This window comes from Tamandua tetradactyla, chromosome X, assembly GCF_023851605.1.
Source record: "Tamandua tetradactyla isolate mTamTet1 chromosome X, mTamTet1.pri, whole genome shotgun sequence".
Taxonomy (NCBI): domain Eukaryota; kingdom Metazoa; phylum Chordata; class Mammalia; order Pilosa; family Myrmecophagidae; genus Tamandua; species Tamandua tetradactyla.
The window spans coordinates 92,313,144-92,326,203 of record NC_135353.1 but is presented as its reverse complement, the minus strand read 5'-3'; the positions used below and the strand labels follow the sequence as shown (position 1 = coordinate 92,326,203).

The 13,060-nt window shown below is 38.9% G+C and overlaps 1 protein-coding gene across 4 annotated transcripts in view; it reads left to right on the top strand.

Annotated features, from left to right (window-relative positions):
• Positions 1-13,060, top strand: part of ATP7A (ATPase copper transporting alpha) — a 320,386-nt gene that overhangs the window by 267,976 nt on the left and 39,350 nt on the right. The gene's annotated exons all lie outside the window — the stretch shown is intronic.

The window sequence follows — 13,060 nt, the reverse complement described above, 5'->3', positions numbered from 1 at the left end:
AGTGTTGTTGATCCCACAGTGCCAGGGCCATACTCATCCCTGGGAGTCATGTCTCATGCTGTATGGGAGAATTTTATCCCTGGATGTCATGTCCCATATAGGGACAGAGGTAATGATTTTCCTTGCAGAGTTGGGCTTAGTGAGAGAGAGGCCAAATCTGAATAACAAAAGAGGTTTTCTGGAAGTAACTTAGGCAAAAGTATAGGTAGGCTTAGACTTCTCTGCTACAGAAAGAAGAATCCTCAGGATCAAGGTCTTGGCCTGTGGACAAGCAAGACCCCAATGTCTGAGACAGTATTAGGAATTTCCCTGGTGGCAAAGTTTAATAGTTCCACATTTCTCCACTAGTCCCTCAAGGGACTTTGCCACTACTTTTAAATTATCTGTCCAACATGCTCTGGGATGTATCTGGGTATTTCCTTAAGCAATACAGAATTACAAGCCCACATTCCCATTCTGGGCTCCATATGTTTGGGTTATTCAAATGAACTATCCAGACCAGTTGAGTTAGACTATATGCTCCAGAAAATTCAGGTTTTGGACAAAATAGACCTCTCTTCCTTTGGTTTCATCCAGTAGGTGAAGTTCTAGAATACAGACAATATCATTCTTTATCCCAATTTTCATTGCTCCCAAGAGAAAAATAACCAATAAATATAAAAGTACAAAATCCAAAACTCCCCTTAAGTCTTGTCCTTCCCCCCCCGCCCCAATTATTTGCCCCTGGTATTGCTGTGGTACTGTTGATGTCTTGCTGTTAACCATGGGCCATAGTGCGCAATAGTAGTGTTCCCCCATACCCCTCTTTTATTGACTCTTTGTACAAGATTCATACCTTTGAAGTATTTCATGCAAGAACTTATTTATATTTCTAGTGTTCATTGATGGGTTACATGGCTCTATAAAACCCCGTTCAATCATGTTCACTTTTAATATGGCAATATTACTTATAGACCCACTGATGAACTGCCTTCACTTCTATTCATTCATTTACATTTAATTTCAACTTTATTAGCTAATCGTTCACACATCTCTAGCTTCTCTGTATCTCTAAGTCCCCTATATTCTACATTATAAGCCTCTGAGTTTACATTTACCAAGTTGATAAAGGCAAAATCATACACGATCTATCTTTTGTGTCTGGCTTATTTCACCCAGCATTATGTCCTCAAGGTTCATCCATGTTGTCATAAGCTTTAGGACCTCATTTCATCATACTGCTTCATAATATCCCATTGTATGTATATATCATTTTGTTTATCTGCACATCTGTTGATGGGCACTTGGATTGTTCCATTTTTTGGCAGTTGTGAATAATGCTGCTATGAATATCAGTGTGCAAATGTCTGTTTGTGTCAGTGCTTTCAGATCATCTGGGTATATGCCAAGTAGTGGTATTACTGGGTTGTATAGCAACTCAGTAGTTTTCTAAGGAACCACCAAACTATCTTCCATGGTGACTTTACCATTATACAGTCCTGTCAGCAGTGAATAAGTGTTTTAATTTCTCCACATCCTCTCCAAAATTTGTAGTTTACTGTTTATTTAATAGCAGCCATTCTTATAGGTGTATAGGTGTGAGGGGATACCTCATTTTAGTCTTGATTTGCATTTCCCTTAAGCTGATGAAAATGAGCACCTCTTCATGTGCTTTTTAGCCATCATATTTTTTCTTTAGGAAAATGTCTATTCATAACTTTTGCCCATTTCATAATTGGGTTGCTTGTTCTTTTGTTATTGAGGTATATGATTTCTTTATTTATACAGGATATCAAACCTTTGTCCAATATGTGATTTCCAAATATTTTCTCCCATTGTGTTGGCTGCCTCTTCACCTTTTTAACAAAGTCCTTTGAGGTACAAGAACATTTGATTTTGTGGAGTTCCCATTTATCTATTTTTTCTCTCATTGCTTGTGCTTTGGGTGTAAAGTTTTAAGAAGCTACCTCTTGTTCTAGGACTTAAAGATGTTTCTCTACATTTTCTTCTAGGAATTTTATGATACTGGCTCTTATATATAGGTCTTTGATCTACTTTGGGTTCATTTTTTATAGGGTGTAAGGTCAGGCTCCTCTTTCATTCTTTTGGCTACTGATATCAGTTCTCCCATACCCATTTATTGAAACAACTATTCTGTTCCTGTTCAGTGGATTTGGTGGTCTCTCTCTGCACTCTTAATTCAATTCAGTTAGTCAATACTTCTGTCTTTATGCCTGTACCATGCTGTTTTGACCACTGTAGCTTTATAATAAGCTTTAGAATCAAGCAGCGTTACTCTTCCCACTGCATTCTTATTTTTTAGGACATTTTTAGCTGTTCGAGTTCTCTTTCCTTTCCAAATGAATTTGATAGCTAGCTTTTCCAAATCTTTATGTTGTTGGAATTTTGATTGGTATTGTGTTGAATCTGGAGATCAGTTTGGGTAGAATTGGCATTTTAACCATATTTAGCGTTCCTATCCATGAACAGAGTACGTCTTTCCACCTCATTTAGGTCTTCTTTGATTTCTTTTAGCAATGTTTTGTAGTTTTTTGTTTACAAGTCCTTTACATCCCTAGTTAAGTTTATTCTTAGATATGTAATTGTTTTAATTGCTATTTTGAATGGAATTTTTTCCTTAATGGTCTCCTCCGTTAGGTTATTGCTTGTGTATAGAAACATTACTGAATTTTGCACATTAGTCTTGTATCCTGCCACTTTGTTGAATTTGTTTAATAGCTCAGAAGCTTTGTCATAGATTTCTCAGTATATTCCAAGTATATTATCATGTCATCTACAAATAATGAAAGTTTTACTACTTCCTTTCCAAATTGGATACCTTTTATTTCATTTTCCTGCCTGATTGCTGTAGCTATAACTTCTAGTACAATGTTGAATAATAGTGGTGACAGAGGACATCCTTGCATTTTTCCTGATCTTAAGGCATAGGCTTTCAGTCTCTCACCAGTGAGTACGATGCTGACTATATATTTTAAATATATGTTCTTTATCATATTAAGGAAGTTTCCTTAGATTCTGTGCAGATTTGAAATTGTTGTTTATCCTAGAAAATACATGTTCTCTAATCCTCTTTCAATATTGATGATTGGGAATTTTTTTGTTAAGTTGTGACCCACTCAATTCTGGGTGGGACCTTTTGATTAGATGGTTTATTTAAAGATGTGCCTCCACCAATTCAAGTTGGGGTCGCTTGCTGGAGGGAACCATTTTTGAAAAAGCTTCAGAGCTGACACAGCCATAGACCCTTGAAGATACATGACCCAGCAAATGTCGCCCTGCGCCTTCCCATGAGATATTAAGCAACTCCAAACCTGGAGAAAGCTAAGGGAAGCCAAGAGATGAAACCAGCCCTGGAAAAGCAAAATGAGGAACCCCCACAGGAAACCGGCTGCAAGCAATGGAGCCCAGGAGCAAGGGACCAGCAGATGTCAGCCATTTGCCTTCCCTGCTGAGAGAGGTGTTCTGGACAGCATCAGCCTTTCTTGAGTGAAGTTAACCCTTTGCCGGTCTCTTAATTTGGACAATTTCATGGACTTATAGCTGTAAACTTGCAACTTAATAAATTCCCTTTTTAGAAATATTCCATTTCTAGTGTACTGCATTCCAGCAGCTTTAGTGAACCAAAATAGATTCCTACATTTTGAAATGTTTTTATCAGGAAAGAATGCTGAATTTTGTTGAATGCTTTTCAGATCAGTTGAAATGATCATGTGACTTTTCCCTTTTGATTTGTTAATATACTATATTACACAGATTTTCCTGTGTTGAACCGCCCTTGCATTCCTGGTATAAACCCCACTTGGTCCTAGTGTATAATTCTCAGACTGTGTCTTTGGATTCGATTTGCTAGTATTTTGTTGAGAATTTTTCCATCTATGTTCATTAGGGAGATAGGCCTGTAGTTTTCCTTTATTGTAGCATCTTTACCTGGTTTTGTTATTAGAGTGATGTTATCTTCATAAATGAGTTAGATAGTATTCCTTTTTCCTCAAATTTTTGGAAAAATTTGAGCAGGATTGGTGTTAGTTCTTTTTGGAGTGTTTGATAAAATTCCCCTGTGAAGCCATCTGGCCCTGGACTTTTGTTTGTAGGAAGATTTTTGGTGACTGATTATATCTCTTTACTTGTGATTGGTTTGTTGAGATCTTATATTTCTTCTTCAGTCAGTGTAGGTTGTTTGTGTATTTCCATAAATTTATCTATTTCATCTAAGCTGTCTAGTTTATTGTCATCTAAGTAGTTCATAGTATCCTGGCACGGTTTTTTTTTTTTAATTTCCTTAGGGTCCTGGTAACAACAACTCCCCTCTCATTTCAACTTTGGTTATTTTGTTTGTTTGTTTGTTTGTTTGCATCCTCTTTTTTTTCTTTGTCAGCCTAGCTTTGGTTCCATCAATTTTATTGATTTTTTTCAAAGAACCAACGTTTGGTTTTATTAATTCTTCATATTTTTTTTTTTTTGGTCTCCTGTTCTTTCTCTAGGTAAACAGGTAAGTGCGTGATTTTTCTAATTTATTGTGAAATATAACATATTTACAAAAAGGCTATAAATTTCAAGGTACATTGTAACAACTAATTATAGTACACATTTCAGAGTTTGGTATGGTTTATATTTCCACAATTTTAGGTTTTTCTTTCCAGCTGCTCCAACACACTGGAGGCTGAAAGAAATGTCAGTATGATGATTCAGCAATCATACTTGTTTGTCAAATCTTATCTTCTCTGTCATAACTCCTCTTTCTCCCTTGATCCTTTTCCCAATCTTCAGTGGTATTTGGGCTATACCCATTCAAACTTTTTCATGTTGGAAAGGTGTTCTAGTTTGCTAGCTGCCAGAATGTGATATACTAGAAAAGGAACAGCTTTTTAAAAGGGGAATTTATTAAGTTGCAAGCTTACAGTCTAAAGCCATGAAAATGTCAAAATTAAAGCAAGGCTATAAAAATGTCCAAATTTAGGCACCAGTGAGAGGTTATTTCACTCAAGAAAGGCCAATGAAGTTCAGGGTTTGTCTTTCAACTAGAAAGGCACATGGCAAACATGGCAATATCTGCTAGCTTTCTCTCCAGGCTTCTTGTTTCATGAAGCTCCCCAAGGGACTTTTACCTTCTTCATCTCCAAAGGTCTCTGGCTGCATGGACTCTCATGGTTCTCTGGCTCTGTTGCTCTTTCCAAAATGCTTCCTCTTTTAAAGGAGTCAAACTAATCAAGACCCACCTGGAATGGGTGGAGTCACATCCCCTTCTAATCAAAGGTTAATACCCACAATTGGGTGATTGACATCTCCGTGGAGATAATTTAACCAAGTTTCCAGTCTATAGTACTGAATAGAGATTAAAAGAAATGGCTGCCTCCATGACATGGATCAGGATTAAAACATGGAGTATCGATAATATGATAGAGGGGCTGGCCCCTCTAGATTTCAGAACTTATCTGGCCTAAGAACCTACCTGGAAGTTGTAGGTTTCTGGAAAGTAATATTAGTAATATTAGTACGTGAAGATTTTGTAGAATCTCAGATAAAGCCCTAGGGTTGACAAGAATAGTTTTGGTTGGGGTTTGGCAAACCCTGATAACTAGCAGTATCTAGCCGAAGCTAGCATAAGAATAGCCTCCAGAATAGCCTCTCAACTCTATTTGAACTCTCTTAGGCACTGATTCCCTTTTTTGTTACATTTATTTTCCCACTTTTGGTCAGGAAGGCGCTGTCGATCCTGTGGTGCCAGAGCAGGCTCATTCCTGGAAGGCATGTCCCAGGTTGCTCAGGAAATTTTGCCTCTGGATGCCATGGCCCACATAGTGTGGAGGGTAATGATTTTACTTGCAGAGTTGGGCTTACAAAGAGACAGGCCACATCTGACAAAGAAAAGAGGTTTTCTGGAAGTGACTCTTAGGCATTGCTATAGGTAGACTTAGCTTTCCACTATGAACTAGGCATCACAAGAGCAAGGCTTAAGCTCTAAGGCTTGGCCTATTGACTTGGAGTCCCTACAGGGTCTGTGGTAATGACCTTCCTCTCATTTCTGATTTTGTTTATTTGCATACTCTCTCTTTTTTTCTTTGCAGGCCTAGCTAGGGGGTCCATCAATTTATTGGGGGTTTTTTGTTGTTGTTGTTGTTCTCCAATGAATATATTTCTGCTTTAATCTTTGTTGTTTCTCTTCTTCTATTTGCTTTGTGGTTAGTTTGCTGTTCTTTCTGTATTTCCTCCAGATGAGCCATTAAGTCCTCGATTTTTGGTCTTTCTTCTTTTTTAATATAGGCATTTAGGGCAATAAATGTCCCTCTCTGCACTGCCTTTGCCACAGCCCATAAGTTCTGATATGTTGTATTCTCATTTTCATTCATCTCCAAATAGCAATTTCTCTGGCAATTTTTTCTTTGACCCACTGGTTAAGAGTGTTATTTAATCTCCATATATTTGTGAATGTTCTGGTTCTTTGGTGCTTATTGATTTCTATCTTCATTTCATTATGATCAAAGAAAGTGCTTTAAATAATTTCAATGTTTTTAAATTTATAAAGACCTGTTTTGTGCCCCGGCACATGATCTATCCTGGAGAACATTCTATATGCACTAGAGAAAAATGTATTTCCTGGTATTTGGGGTGTAACGATCTATATGTGTCTGTTCAGTCTAATTCATTTATCAGATTGTTTAAGTTCTCTGTTTCCTTGTTGATCCCTTCTCTGGTTGTTCTATGTATAGATGAGTGTTGTGCATTGACATCTCCCACTATTATTGTTGGAGCATATGTTGCTCTCTTCAGTTTTGCCAGTGTTTGCCTCATGTTCTTTGGAGCGCCTTCATTAGGAGCATACGTATTTATGATTTTTTTCTTCTTGGCTAATTGTCCCTTTTACTAATGTGTCGTGTCCTTCCTTGTCTCTTATGACATCTTTACATTTGAATTATATTTTTTCTGATAGTACTATAGCAATTCCTGCTTTCTTTGGGTTACAACGTGCATGGAACATCTTTTTCTATCCTTTCACTTTCAATCCATTTGTATCCTTGTGTCTAAGATGAGTCTCTTATAAGTACCATATAGATGGGTCATACTTCTTTTTTAAAAAATATTTTTATTGGTAAATCTTATACAAACATTCCATACATGCTGTACAATCAATGGCTCACTGTATCATCACATAGTTGTGTATTCATCTCCCTGATCATTTTTTAGAACATTTGCATCACTCCAGAAAAAGAAATTAAAAAACCTCAAACATACCTCACCCCTTACCCCTCCCTCACATTGACCACTAGTATTTCTATCTATGTAATTTCTTTTAACCTTTGCCCCCCCTTTTATTTGTTTATTTTTTATCCATATTTTTTAACTCCTCTGTCCATACACTAGATGAAAGGAGCATCAAACACAAGGTTTCCACAATCACACAGTCACATTGTAAAAGCTATATCATTATTTAATCATCTTCAAAAATCAAGGTGTTCTAGTTTGCTAGCTGCCGGAATGCAATATACCAGAAGCAGAATGGCTTTTAAAAAGGGGAATTTAATAAGTTGCTAGTTTACAACTCTAAGGCTAAGCAAATGTCCTCATTAAAGCAAATCTTATAGAAATGTCCAATCAAAGGCATCCAGGGAAAGATAACTTGGTTCAAGAAGGCTGATGAAGTTCAGGGTTTCTCTCTCAAGTAAGAAGGCACAGGGTGAGAACAGCCACAGTGTCTCTCTTGGCTGGAAGGGCACATGGCAAGCACAACATCATATGCTAGCTTTCTCTCCTGGCTTCCTGTTTCATGAAGCTCCCCGGGAGGCGTTTTCCTTCTTCATCTCCAAAGGTCACTGGTTTGTGTGCTCTCTGCTTCTCATGGCTATGTCGTTCTTCTCTGCTCTCTCTGAATCTCTAGCTTTCTCCAGAATGTTTCCTGTTTTATAGGATTTCAGAAAACCAATCAAGACCCACCCAAATGGGTGGAGACACATCTCCCCTAATCCAGTTTAACAACCACTCTTGATTGGGTTACATCTCCAGGGAGATGATCTTATTACATACAGTATTGAATAAGAATTATTCTGCCTTTACAAAATGGGGTTTAGATTAAAACATGGCTTTTCTAGTGGACATACATCCTTTCAGACCAGCACATTCCACCCTATGGACCCTAGAAAAGACATGTTTTCCCCATATACAAAATACATTAATTTCATAACAGTATCAGAAATTCTTAAACCATTTCAGTAGCAATATTAATTAAGTACAAAATTAGAAAGAGTACAAACTCCTATCAAAGTTAGTTACAGGCATGGTCTTTTCTAAGGCAAAGTTCTCTGGACCTATAAAAACTCAAAACGAGTTATTTGCTGCCAACATACAAAGGAGGAGCATTCATAGAATGTACATACCCATTTCCATAAGGAAGAAGGAACACAGGAGTCACCGGACCCATACAGTTTCGAAAACCCGCAGGCCAAAGTCCATTAGATTTCAAAGTCTGAGAGTCATTTCTCTTTGGGGCTTCTGAAAGTGGCAGTTCCACCCTTTCCAAGGGCCTCCGCAGAGGCCTGCCTCTCTCCAAAAGCAACCTTAGGGGACATTGGGGAGACCACATTTTTCTTGGCTCAACTCTCTCCCAGCATTGGGGCTGCACCCAGGCTCTCTGCCATTTCCAGGGCACATGCTTAATTTCTCCATATGGCGGCAGCCAGGCTCTCCCTAAACCCCGAGGAATGTGCTTCACCCTCTCTCTAAGGCCTGAGCCACAATGACTCTTCCGCCGCAATGACTCTTCCACTGCAAGGAGGTGGAAGGCCCATCCTCTGCCTTTGGGGCAAACTCACACTCTCCATGGGCTTGAGTGGGTCCATTCTCCTGGCCCAAGGGTTCTTGACTTCAGACCTCAGCCTCCATGGTTTTGCCTCTGAAGTTATTTTTCCTCCAGTGTGTCCCTTCTCTGAACCCTCCAGTCTAGACTGGCAGCAGCTCTGTTTATACAGGTCCCACAGCACTCTCGTTGGCTTTCTATGCAGTAGCCTTGGATCATGTCCATCAGACATAAGGAGTTTCCGCAAATCCTTCCTGCATAACTCCATGTCTGATCCTGGCTTTCTCTGAAGTGGCTGACTGGTTTCACATTTGGCCAAACTCTCATTGTGGCACTATTCTCTGGATTCTCCCTCTCTGAAGGCCCAGAATTGTCCAGAACTTCAATTTCTGGAGTATCCAAGAGTTCAGTTCTCAGCTTATCTCTTTCCTGTTACATTTCACTACAAGCTATGAGGAGAAACTGGGCTGCACTTTTGACATTAAATTTGGAGATCACTTCTGCTAAATATCCATGTTCAGGGTTTTTAACATCTGCCTTCCAGCCAAAACCACTAGTCAAATCTGCCAGATTATCTGCTGTTTTAAAACAAGGATTGCCTTCCTTCCAGTCTGCAATAGCACATGCCTCATTTCTGCCTAGAGCGTGGTCAGAAGTATCTTTAGAGTCTATGTTTCTACCAACAGTCTCTTCAAAGCATTTTAGGCCTTCTCTATCAGGCTTCTCACAACTCTTCCAGATTCTTCCCCTTATCCATTTAAATAGCTGTTCTAACATGTTTGGTATCTGCAAACCACAGCAGCACCCCACTCGCCGGTACCAAAATGTATTCTAGTTTGCTAGCTGCCAGAATGCAATATACCGGAAACGGAATGGCTTTTAAAAGAGAAATTTAATAAGTTGCTAGTTTACAGTTCTAAAGCCAAGAAAATGACCCAATTAAAACAAGTCTATAGAAATGTCCAATCAAAGGCATCCAGGGAAAGATACCTTGGTTCAAGAAGGCTGATGAGGTTCAGGGTTTCTCTCTCAAATGAGAAGGCACGTGGCAAACACAGTCAAGGTTTCTCTCTTGGCTGGAAGGGCACGTGGCAAACACGGCATCATCTGCTAGCTTTCTCTCCTGGCTTCCTGTTTCATGAAGCTCTATGAGAGGTGGTTTCCTTCTTCATCTCTAAAGGTCCTGGCTTGTGGGCTCTCTGCTTCTCATGGCTATGTTGTCCTTCTCTGCTCTCTCTGAACCTCTAGCTTTCTCCAGAATATTTCCTCTTTTATAGGATTTCGGAAAACTAATCAAGACCCACCCAAATAGATGGAGACACATCTCCCCTAATCCATCTTAACAATCACTCTTGCTTGGGTTACATCTCCAGGGAGATGATTTAATTACATACAGTATTGAATAGGGATTATACTGCCTTTACGAAATGGGATTTGGATTAAAATATAGCTTTTCTAGGGGACATACATCCTTTCAACTCAGCACATAAGGCTACTGGAACACAGCTCAAAAGTTTCAGGTACTTCCCTCTAGCCATTCCAATATACCATAAGCCAAAAAGGGATATCTATATAATGCATAAGAATATAACTTCCATCATAACCTCTTGACTCTGTTTGAAATCTCTAAGCCACTGAAACTTTATTCTGTCTCATTTCTCTCTTCTCCCTTTTGGTCAAGAAGGCTTTCTCAATCCCTTGATGCTGGGTCCTGACTTATTCTGTGATTTCTGCCCCACGTTGCCAGGGGGCAGATCCACACCCCTGGGTCATGTCCCACATAGGACAGAATGGCAGTGAATTCACTTGTCAAATTTTTAGAGAGAGGGGCTGCATTTGAGCAACAGAAGAGGTTCTCTGGGGGTGAGAGTTAGGCCTAATTTTAAGTAGGCTTAGCCTATTCTTTGCAAGAATAAGTTTTATAGGGGCCAACCCAAGATCAAGAAGTTGGCCTATTGATTTGGTTGTCTCCACTGCTTGTGAGAATATCGGAAATTCTCCAAATGGGGAAGTTGAATATTTCCTCCTTTCTCCCCAGTGCCCCAAGGGGACCTTGTAAATACTTCTTTATTCACTGCCCAAATTACTCTGGGATGTATCGGGGCACCGTACTAATTTGGACAAACCAAGAAAGAGTCATGCCCTATTCAAGATTCCGTGTACTTATGGTATTCAACTAAATTCACCATACAAGTTAAGTTAGGAAATGCACTACCCAAAATACTAATTTTGCACCAAATAAAACATCTCTCATTTTGGTCTCACAAAATAGTTGAAGTTTTAAAATATATACAGTATCATCCTTTACCCTGCATTCTGATATACCCTAGTCCTATCCAAATCATCTTCATTCATATCTCTAGACAAAGTCTGATACCTTTTTCAACTTTTTAAACACTTCCTGAATGGGGTACTGCTGATTTTCATAGCTTCAGAGCTCTAATTCTGAGTCTCAGGTGTCACATAAATACCTGAAGTTTCTGGGAATGACCACATTATAAACAAACAGCTCAATATCTCAGAATTTAGAAATAAAAGTTACAACTGGTGAATATATGTGACTGCTTGCTGTAAGAGTTTACAATCTAGGACCCTTTACAATAGGTTCCAACTTGATAACCTATGCTCTCGACTTTAGTTCCCCAAGTTTCTGTATTATAGTTATTCCATATGAGTGAGGCATGATAATATTTGCCTTTTAGTTTCTGACATTTCATTCAACATACAGTCCTTAAGGTTTATTCACCTAATTGCATGCCTCACAACTTCATTACTTATGGCAGCTGCTCGGTAGTCCATTGTATGTATGCACCATAGTTCCCCCTTCGTTGTACCCTTAGGCCACTTCCATTCATCTGGATTGGGAACACTGCCCCCAGAAACACAAGTGTGCAGATGTCCATTCCTGTCCCCACACTCAGTTCCCCCAGGTATATACTGAGCAACAGTGTTTCAGGATCATATGGCAACCCCACACCTAGCCTCCTGTGGAACCACCACACTGCCCTCCAAGGGGCTGCACCTCTCAGTTTGCCTACCAACAGTGAGTGAATAGGTGCATCTTTTTCCCTGCCTTTTCTCTAGCACTTATTTCTCTCTGTTCATTTTTTTTTTTTTGTATGCTGTATGGCGGGGTCACATTTCATTATTTTTCCATGAGAGTATCCGTTATTGCAGCACCATTTGTTGAATTTTTGTTTGTTTGTTTGTTTGGGAAGTTTATGGGCCAGAATTCATACCCAGGCCTCCCACATGGCAGGTGAAAATTCTAACACTGAACTACCTTTGCACCCCCTCTCTGTTCATTTTTAAATAGTGTATTCACACATTGTGCAATCCAACCTAAGTGTACAGATATGCCTTTGCCTTGAATCATACTTCTTAGCCCATTCTGCCAATCTGTATCTATTAATTGTTGAGTTAGTCTGTTAAAATTCAACTTTATTACTGTAAAGGCATTTCTTGAATCTTCCTTCTTATCCTTTTGGGGTTTTGGAGTTTGTTTTTTTTTTTTTTAGAATTTCCCCCTTTTTTGTTGAATTTATGGGCAGAGATTTTCAATAGTTATTTATGTTACCATGTTGACTACATTATCCTCTCAGTAGACATTCTTGAATAAATCGTTCCTAATTTGTTCCTGGTCAATTTCCAGAATGTTTCAACAGTTGTTTTTGACAATTTTGACCCATTTTATCATTGCTTTTTGTGGGGAGAACTTTAGCCACGCTCCTTACACAACCATTCCAGTAGTCCTGCCTCTCCAACTTAGAATTTAATATTCAACTAAGCTATAAATCCACTCAAGATATGGGGAAATATACAGGAGGAGACCAAGGTCATTGCCATATGACAAAAGGCAGAAATGCAAGCCAAGGATCCCGGAGGATTGTGGCAAGACAGCAACAGAATGCTACACACATCAGGGAGAAAGCATGGTCTTACTACACCTTGATTTTAGACTTCCGGCCTCTGAAATTGTTAGGCAGTAAATTCCTGTGGTTAAACCAAAAGAAAAAAAGATTTAGGGAAATATATATTTTTTATACATACAAAGGCCACAAAGTTTTTCCACCCATAAACCCTCACTAAATAAAGTACTAAAGGCTATACTTCAACAGAATGAAAATCATATCTGGAGAGAAGCAAGGCATTGGATAGAAAGAAAAATGATAAATGCCAAATTATCACTGAGCAATAGTGGCAGCAAATAAGGGTCTTTTAATGAGATACTGATCTTCTCTCAAGCCTGTTGCAGCTAGGAACATGTATTTC